Raw genomic sequence first — 8339 nt, 5'->3', positions numbered from 1 at the left:
CTAGTCAGTCAAAGAAGTGAAATGCAGACAATATCTGATTCTGCTTTTCCGAATCACCCTTCTCCCATTCCATATGATTCTGGTAGGACTGTCACTCGAAAGACCCATCTCCCCTGTCACAAGGCATACAAATGACTTAAAAAGTCCAATCATGTTAATTCATTATAGTGAACACTGTTGGAGCATCAGTTAGATCTCTTTCACTAGCCAGCACATGCCACCCCCACCATCTCCCAGGGCATTCCACATCAAAAAGTAAGAAGATACAAAAGATAGCTCCCTTGCTTCCAGGGTAGGGGGAGAAACAATTCTGCAGTGCAATTTATGCTTCAGAGCTCCCAAGATTTCAGACTAAAGTTAGACTGCAGCTAGACCCTCACCTTTGCTCAGTTTCCTCTCCAGGCCTATCCTGCTTCCCTCACTCCCTTATAGGTTTTCCTGAGAGCAGTCCTTGATTAATCAGGTGTAGCGAAATCCCTGTCTCAGGCTCTGCTTCTAGGATGCCCAACCTAAGGCCCATTTACTGGGACACAATGCTGGATTGGCCCAGGGGAAGATACATGGCCCTGGCATAGTTAGAGCCTTTGGGGGCACTGATATAGACTCTGGGAAAAAGCAGATCTGCCTTTCTCTAAAGTTATGGGCTACATGTAAGAACGTTGTAGTATATATGTTTATACCCTAACATATATTTTATTCTACTTTTGGTAACAGTACATTGATTTGGGAGTAAAAATTTTGGCTCCTCTATTCTGGGTGGAAGTGACTTCTTTTTGAGTCCACAGGTGGGCATATGACCAATCACATTCCCATCACCACAGAGATTGTTTAGGATGGTCATGTGATCCAGTCAGAGCCATTGAAATATGGGGCTGTTAAAAAAGAGAAAAACTTTTTTATTTCCTGGACTAAGAGCATCAAGTATGACGGGAATCTAAGGCTGCTGGAGGCCATCATGAGGAACCTGAATATAAAGCCGACAGCAAAAGGCAGAATACATTTCAGTCCCTGAGGAGGGACTGAAATGAGTCTTGGTTGACATTGTTGGAGCTCTTGGTTCAAGCACCACTCAGCCATTCCTACCTCTTCGATTACACAGGCTAAAGAGTTCTCTTTTTTGTTTAAGCCAGTTTGGGTTGGGTTTTACAACACAACCAAAACAGTTATGACAGATGCAATGACGACAAGCCTGAAGCTTCAGGAAAATACATCGCTGCCATGTGAAGAGACTCTGGGTGACAATGAAACCTACTCATCATAAAGAATTAGAACTAAAAGATAGGGAGAGGGGAAGAGAGCAAGTAATTGCTATGGGCAATATCCAAGTACCAGGATCCTGCCATTTTTGACACATATTGCACCTTTGTGTTCTCAATTATTTGAACCAACAAATTCCCTTTTTTTTTTTTTTTGCTTAAAAGAGTAAGAGTTAAACTTTACATTTTCAAAGGAAAGAATTCTAACACAATACCTTTTTGCATTTTTCGTTTGAGTCATTTTATTTTTTCTTCATTGAGTTGAAGACAATCTTTACATATTCTGAAAATTGACTTTTTTTATTGTTTGCTATAAATAATTTATTCTACCACTTATCTTTTTCTTTGTTTATACTTTCTTATTGTGGAGAAGGTTGTGACTTTATGGGGTCTAACTTAACAAGCTTCACCTTTATCATTTTTGGATTATTAGACATGGTTCTTTTGGTCAAAAGTGTTAGAAACCCAACTTAATCTAGTTTGAATTAAAAGACAATACATTGGCTAAGAAAATTGAGAATTTTAGTGTATTTGCTCCTATGGTACAACTAGAATCTTAACTCCAGCCATATCATTAGGATCATTTCTCTCTCTATCTATCAGTTCTCTGGGCTTCCTTCCCACTGAAGCTTCCTTCACTTTTTTGAAAACATAGCCCATATTTTTACACTTCATAGTTCTAAAGAAAGAAAGACTCTCCTGATGATTGAGCATGGGAATCCCAAAAAAGCCTGCTCGTTATTATGAGCACCCTGACAGATATGCCTTATGCATCCATTCCTGGGTGTGGTAGCGAGATCGGTCATTTCAAACTACTCAGAATGTGCTCCACACAGATTAAGATTTCTGTTATGAAAGAATAAAAGAAGGCAAAACCTGGTAAGCATCTGGTAGTTACCACACTCATCTCTGTCTTTTATGTTTAGTTTATAAAAACTTTTCTCTCCCCAAACTATATTTCTATATATTTATATATTTTTAAATCCTCCCGTTTTTTACTTTAAAAAATTGTTTTCATTTTAGAATTATATTTCTTCAAATGTATTTTTATTTATAGCATGAAGTAAAAATATAACTTAATATTTCCCCATATTTAAGACCCATTGCCTTAAAAACATTTGTTAAATAATCTATCTTTTCCCCACCAGGTGGAAATGCCATATTATAAACTAAATTCTACGTTTATGTGGTTCTGTTCCCTGACTATGAATTGCTCCATTTATCGGGTCTTCTAGTCCTGCGACAATTCTTTGTTGTTCAAATAACAGTTAACTTCACTGGGAAGTTCTGCTTTTTACCTGGTTCTAAGTTTCTTCTAATAGGCAGATTATGGGCTGTGGTTCTCTTTTATCCTATCTCCATTAATGTGATTGTCAATTTTTCTTTATTTATTCGGCAATTTTATATTTTATTTTAAATTGTTCATTTTTTACCAAAGCAACAAATGAAAATGATTTAAATTCTTGTTTCATGGATATAAAATTTTCTTTGGGAATATTAATTGTAGTAGATTTTTACAAGTTTGTTTCTTCTCCTTGCCATTGTCTGTTTCCTCCAGTTCTTTTTTCTGTTTGTTTAGGTCTCTGATTTCCATGTTAGCAGCTTTCCACATTAGGTGACTCATGGCCCTCTGTTGACATGCATATGAACTAGAGTTTATGTTTGTAGGTGGAGCTTATTGATTGAGGCCTCATAGTTACAGGATGGGCAGGGACCTGGAAGTTTCATTGGGGCACCCCCCCCCCCAAATGTCAGTTTCTGTAGGTATTGTTCTCTGGGCGGGACAATTTCTCTAGAGAAGGCTCCTCTGCCTGGTGAGGGGGAGTGTTTATGAGTGGAAGGGAGAGAGTGGATAGTGGTGGTATCTGCCTGGCTCAGAGCAGGGGATGATGCCAGGGTCTCCATCCAGAAAGCAAACTCCATTCAATTCCCCAGTGTCCACTCCAGCAGCTTCACTCTCAGCTGTGCCAGATCTCCCTAAGCCAAGAAGTTTGGGGTCCAACTATTCTAGGTGGCTAACTGTAGTTTTCTGTCCTGATAGAGGAGGACTAAGATTTTCAACTATGTCCTCCATTTTCAGCACCAACCCTCACCCCTGACATCAGAAATATGTGGTATTTCCAATCTCTGAGCCTTTCTGGCATACTGAAGCACAAAGTGGTTTTCCTCTTATTGACGTACCCCCATCTACTTAGCAGAACTGAGGAAACTGCAACCGATGTTAAAGCAAAATTCCGACACCAAAAGATTATGAACATTTATCAAAATTTTATTTAATGCATTAAAGAAGGAACTAGCAGGTAGACCAAAAAAAACTGGTTTGCCAGTGCTTGAAAAACACAAGGGTGTGTGTGCGTGTGTGTGAGCGTGTGTGTGTGTGTGTGTGTGTGTGTGTGTGTGTACAAACAAAGTTAGAGCTAATGAAAGGAATTTCAAAGACAATTTGCTAGGTAAGATTCAAGACTGCTTAACTTTCTATAGGGCAATAAAATCCTGTGCTTATCCACCTAACCAGGCTATAAAACCATAGAATCTATTGGTTTCTAAAGTTAAACTATTGCTATATAGGACCATAAAACTGTCTGTTCCTTTAGTAGCCGTGAATTAGATACACTGTGGCATTACATTCACCAGGACTCAAGGTTCTGCTTTCATTCAAACAAGGTTTGCAAAGATGTTTCCTTGAGATATTAGAAATCAGTCAATCATAATTTTGCCTTTTTTCCAAGTGTGGAATCACTTTTTCTCTCTTATGCCAGGTAAGAACATCTAAGATATTATTGACATCACTAGCCCAGTCTTGCCTCAGTGCAAGACTTTTTTCCTTGTAGGTTTTATACTTTCTTTTTTTAAATTTACTGTATTTTAGTAAGGTTTGAGGAGTAAACAGTCATTAACACATGAGCTCAATTACCCTTTCTTTGATCACACATTTCTTTCTGCTATCTTCCAGGACTTTCTTAAGGTACTTGGCCTGTTGGTTTTCAGTTTCTTGATGCTACTATAGACCTATTAGTTTCCCTCTTTCACATCTTTTCTGGATTTCATTGGGAGTTTTCAGCATGAATGAAAGTATGTCCTTTTCGCCCTCTTGATCTAGGCCTTTTCCTGATTAGATCAATGTTTGCTTCCAAATATTAATCCTACCTTTGGGGATAGAAGTAGATGGTTCCTATTATTCAGATAAACATTGCTGTAACATGGCAAAAATTAGTAGGTATCTTGTCTCCCAGCCTCTCTACTTCTTACTCATCCCTCTCCACCCCTGTAAGGCAGACACCTCTCAGATAGTCCTTTAGAAAGGCTTCACCTCTGCTTTTCAAACTTTAATGGGCATAAGTAGCACTAGCGGGAGTCAGTTATAAATGTAGAATCCCAGACTCCACCTCCAAAAAATGAACATACTCTGGAATCTAAATTTTAAAGAGGGCCCACGTCAAATCTGGGGCAATGCCAGCCTCAAATGACTAATGCAGGGATGGGAAAGATCTGAAAGTATCACCCTAAGAATATTTAATAATCACAAAGAGGAAAAGGTACCTTTACCATGAAGAGATTTGGTGGTCAACATCTTGACTAAGGGGTTACACTTAGCATAATTACTAATGTGACAAAGTGACTGATGTAATGCACTGAAATGGACACTCTACCACTTAATATTTCCATCAAAAATCTGAACACAGATTTCTTTTTTTAGAAAATCAGATGAGATAAGGTCCCCATGCATTTTGATGTCATAGTGATTTTAAACACAATGGCTTATTTAATGGGCATGATTGATACTTAGAAACTTTCAGTTTCCTTCTAACATAGACTCGCCTATGTTTTGGAAACAATCAGGGCAGGCTCTTATGTATTTCTCTTGGAATCTTACATCCTCCCGCTACAAATTTCACCAGCCAGGACTCTGTTGTATGAAAAGAATGAGCATTGTCTCTTTTTATTTCTTATATCTCTGTGAAGTATGCCTTTTGCCAAGGTCATTTTTATTGCTTTATTGGATTCTTCGATATAATCTGTCAGAAATATTCCTTGCAAATATCTTTTCACAGTGTGTGGCTTGCCTTTTAAAACAAAAGTTTTGTTGGGAAGTAATTCACATACTATAAGATTCACCCATTTAAAGTGTACTTTAAATTTGCTTATTTTGGAGTTTTCATAAAAGTGGAATTATACAATATACAGTCTCCTGTAATGGCTTTTTTCACTTAGCATAATGTTTTCAAGTTTCATCCCCGTTACTCCATGGATGGTTAACTTTGTTATGCTATGTGTTGTATATGTTTTGGATTTTGATTTGGTCAAATATATCAGTTTTTCTTAAGATTTCTGATTTTTCTATCTTATTTTAAGAAATACTTCTCTTTCCTTGAGTCATAAAGATATTTTCTAATAATTTCAAGTTTTTGTTTTTTCATATTTAAATTATCTGCAGTTTATTTGGTACACTATGTCACACAGAGGTTTAATTCTCTTCCACATGGTTAGTCAATTGTTCAGCACTCCTTACTGAATATTCCACCAATCCCTCCGTGTTTTGTAATGCCATGTTTATTATATAACAAGGTCTCATATATGTGTAGGTCTGTTTTCCTCTCCCTGTGCCGTTATGATAGCTTTATAGCTAATCTTCATTACTAATAGCTTTATAATAAAATCTGCTATTCTCTCTCCTTTTCCAGAACCAAATTTGCTATTAATGACTGTAGGGATCATTTTTTTAAGTTCCATTAAAATAGCCTGTTACAATTTTGTTGGAAATTGCATTGAATTCATAGAGTAATTTGGGAAGAATCAACACTTTAACTTTCATTTAAATAAACATGAGATATATTACCTCTTATTCTATCTATTTTACTTCGTAGTCCTCCCTTTCCCCGTGCTCAGGAGTAATCCCTGAGGTAAGAATTGGAGTGCAAAAACCTTATTTGGGAGGTAATCCCAGGAAAAACCAGCAAGGGAGTGGAGAAGAGATTCTGGCAATGGAAAGCAGCCCAAGAAGTGCAAACAAATTATTGCTATCGGCAATTGAAGCTTAATTCTACTGAAGTATCCTGAGAAATTCTGCAGAACGGGTGCCTCAGAGTCATCCCACCCGAGGAGTGAGAAGCTGGGGTATTTATACAGCTCTCTTTGGCCACGGATTGAGGGCTTCTGGCAATTATTAATTCCCCAGCTCCTCTAGCCCGCTGACATGGAAGGTGGGCCAGCATGCCTGGAAATGGTAAGTACCAAGGAGCACCAACAATTTATGCTAAACTACCAAAGGATCTTTTGAAAACTCATATGTATGTAAGCATGTCTCTCTCCTGTCTAACGCCTTCTACTATAGAGAAATCCAAAATTGTTGGCATGGCCTACAGGTTTCTCCACATCAGTTACCAGCTCCTTTCTTGCCTCACCCTGCTGCTACCTCCTTTCCCAGGCAATTTAATCTCTGGCGATGTTGAACCACTGTCCATCTGTTCCCTCAGAAGCAGCTCGATTCTGTCAAACCCTAACCTCTTTGCATTTGTTGTTTTCTCTGCCACTATTGCCCTTCCCCTAGTCTTTTCCTAGAGAACCCCTTCTAAAAAACAGAGTGGTTAGAAACATGGGCATTGGCAAAAGAGCTAGAATCAAAACTCAGTTCTAATGTAGCCAGCATTTGCTTTGCTTAGTAGGAAATGCAAGATGACAGGATATAGAGGTGAGTGTAAAGTTCAATAGCCCTGAGGGTCTTTGAGAGAAAATGATGGAACATTGGGGAAAAATAAAAGAGGTTTAAGGGGGGCTGAGGGAATTTGCTATCTAAGCTGTGGTGTTTTTCTTTATTGTTTCTCCATGGAAAAAATTAAATTGTCAACAGAAAAACCCTCCTCCAATACTTATTTGGACAAGTTACTTAACCTTTCTGAAATTCAGGTTCCTTATTTATATAATGTAAATATACTTACTCTTACCTTACAGAACTACTGTGAGGATATATTAGTTATCTACTGCTGCATAGCACATTATCTCCAAATGTGGTGAGTTGTAACAAAAAAATATTTATTATCTTAAGCAGTTTCTGTGATTTCAGGGGCAGCATTGCTGATTGATTCTAGCACAGGGTCTCTCCATGAGGCTGCAGTCAAGATGTCAGCTGGGGCTCTAGTCATCTGAAGGTTTGACTGGGGCTGAAAGATTGGCTTCCAAGATGACAGTCACATGACTGGCAAGTTGGTGCTGGTTTTAGACAGGAGACCTCAGTCTCACATCATCTAGGTCTTTTAATAGAACTACTTGAGTGTCTCCATAGAACAGCAGCTGCCTTTCTCTAGAGCAGGTGACCCAAGGAAGATGCTGCATGTGTCTTTTGTGACCAAGCTTCGGAAGTCACACATTGTGATTCTTCCGTACTCTATTGGTCACAGGCCAAAAATGATTGGAAGGAGACTATACAAAGGTATGAATACAGGAGGTGAGGATCACTGGGGGCCAATATGGAGTTTAGCTACCACAAAGACATGAAACGTGCTCGGAACACAGTGTGTTTTCAAATAATAGCATTTTATTATCACTCATTTTCTGGACCCTCTGCACAAACATTATCCTTGAGAAGCCTTCCAGACCACCATAGTCAGTTATGAAATAGTTTGGCAAAAAAGTAAAAATTGAATCTGTTCAAACTTTTGTTATTCTTCAAGATAATGATTTGATATATGAAGAACTCATACAGCTCAACATAAAAAAAAAACAATCTGATTAAAAAATGGGCAGAAGACATAGAGATGGCCAAGACATGAAAAGATGCTCAGTATCACTAACCAGCAGTGAAATGCAAATCAAAACCACAATATTACCTCGCACCTGTCAGAATGGTTATTATCAAATAATCAACAAACAACAAGCATTGGTGAGGATGTAAAGAAAAAGGAACCATCACGCATTGCTGGTGGGACTGCAAAGAGGTACAGCCACTATGGAAAACAGTACAGAGGTTTCTCAAAAAATTAAAAATAGAACTACCATATGACCCAGTAATTCCACTTCTGTATTTATTCAAAGAATTCCCAAACATTAATTTGAAAAGATATATGCACCTCTACATTCATTGCAGCA

The sequence above is a fragment of the Pteropus vampyrus genome, unplaced genomic scaffold, assembly GCF_000151845.1.
Source record: "Pteropus vampyrus isolate Shadow unplaced genomic scaffold, Pvam_2.0 Scaffold7, whole genome shotgun sequence".
Taxonomy (NCBI): domain Eukaryota; kingdom Metazoa; phylum Chordata; class Mammalia; order Chiroptera; family Pteropodidae; genus Pteropus; species Pteropus vampyrus.
This window is presented reverse-complemented; position numbering follows the sequence as displayed.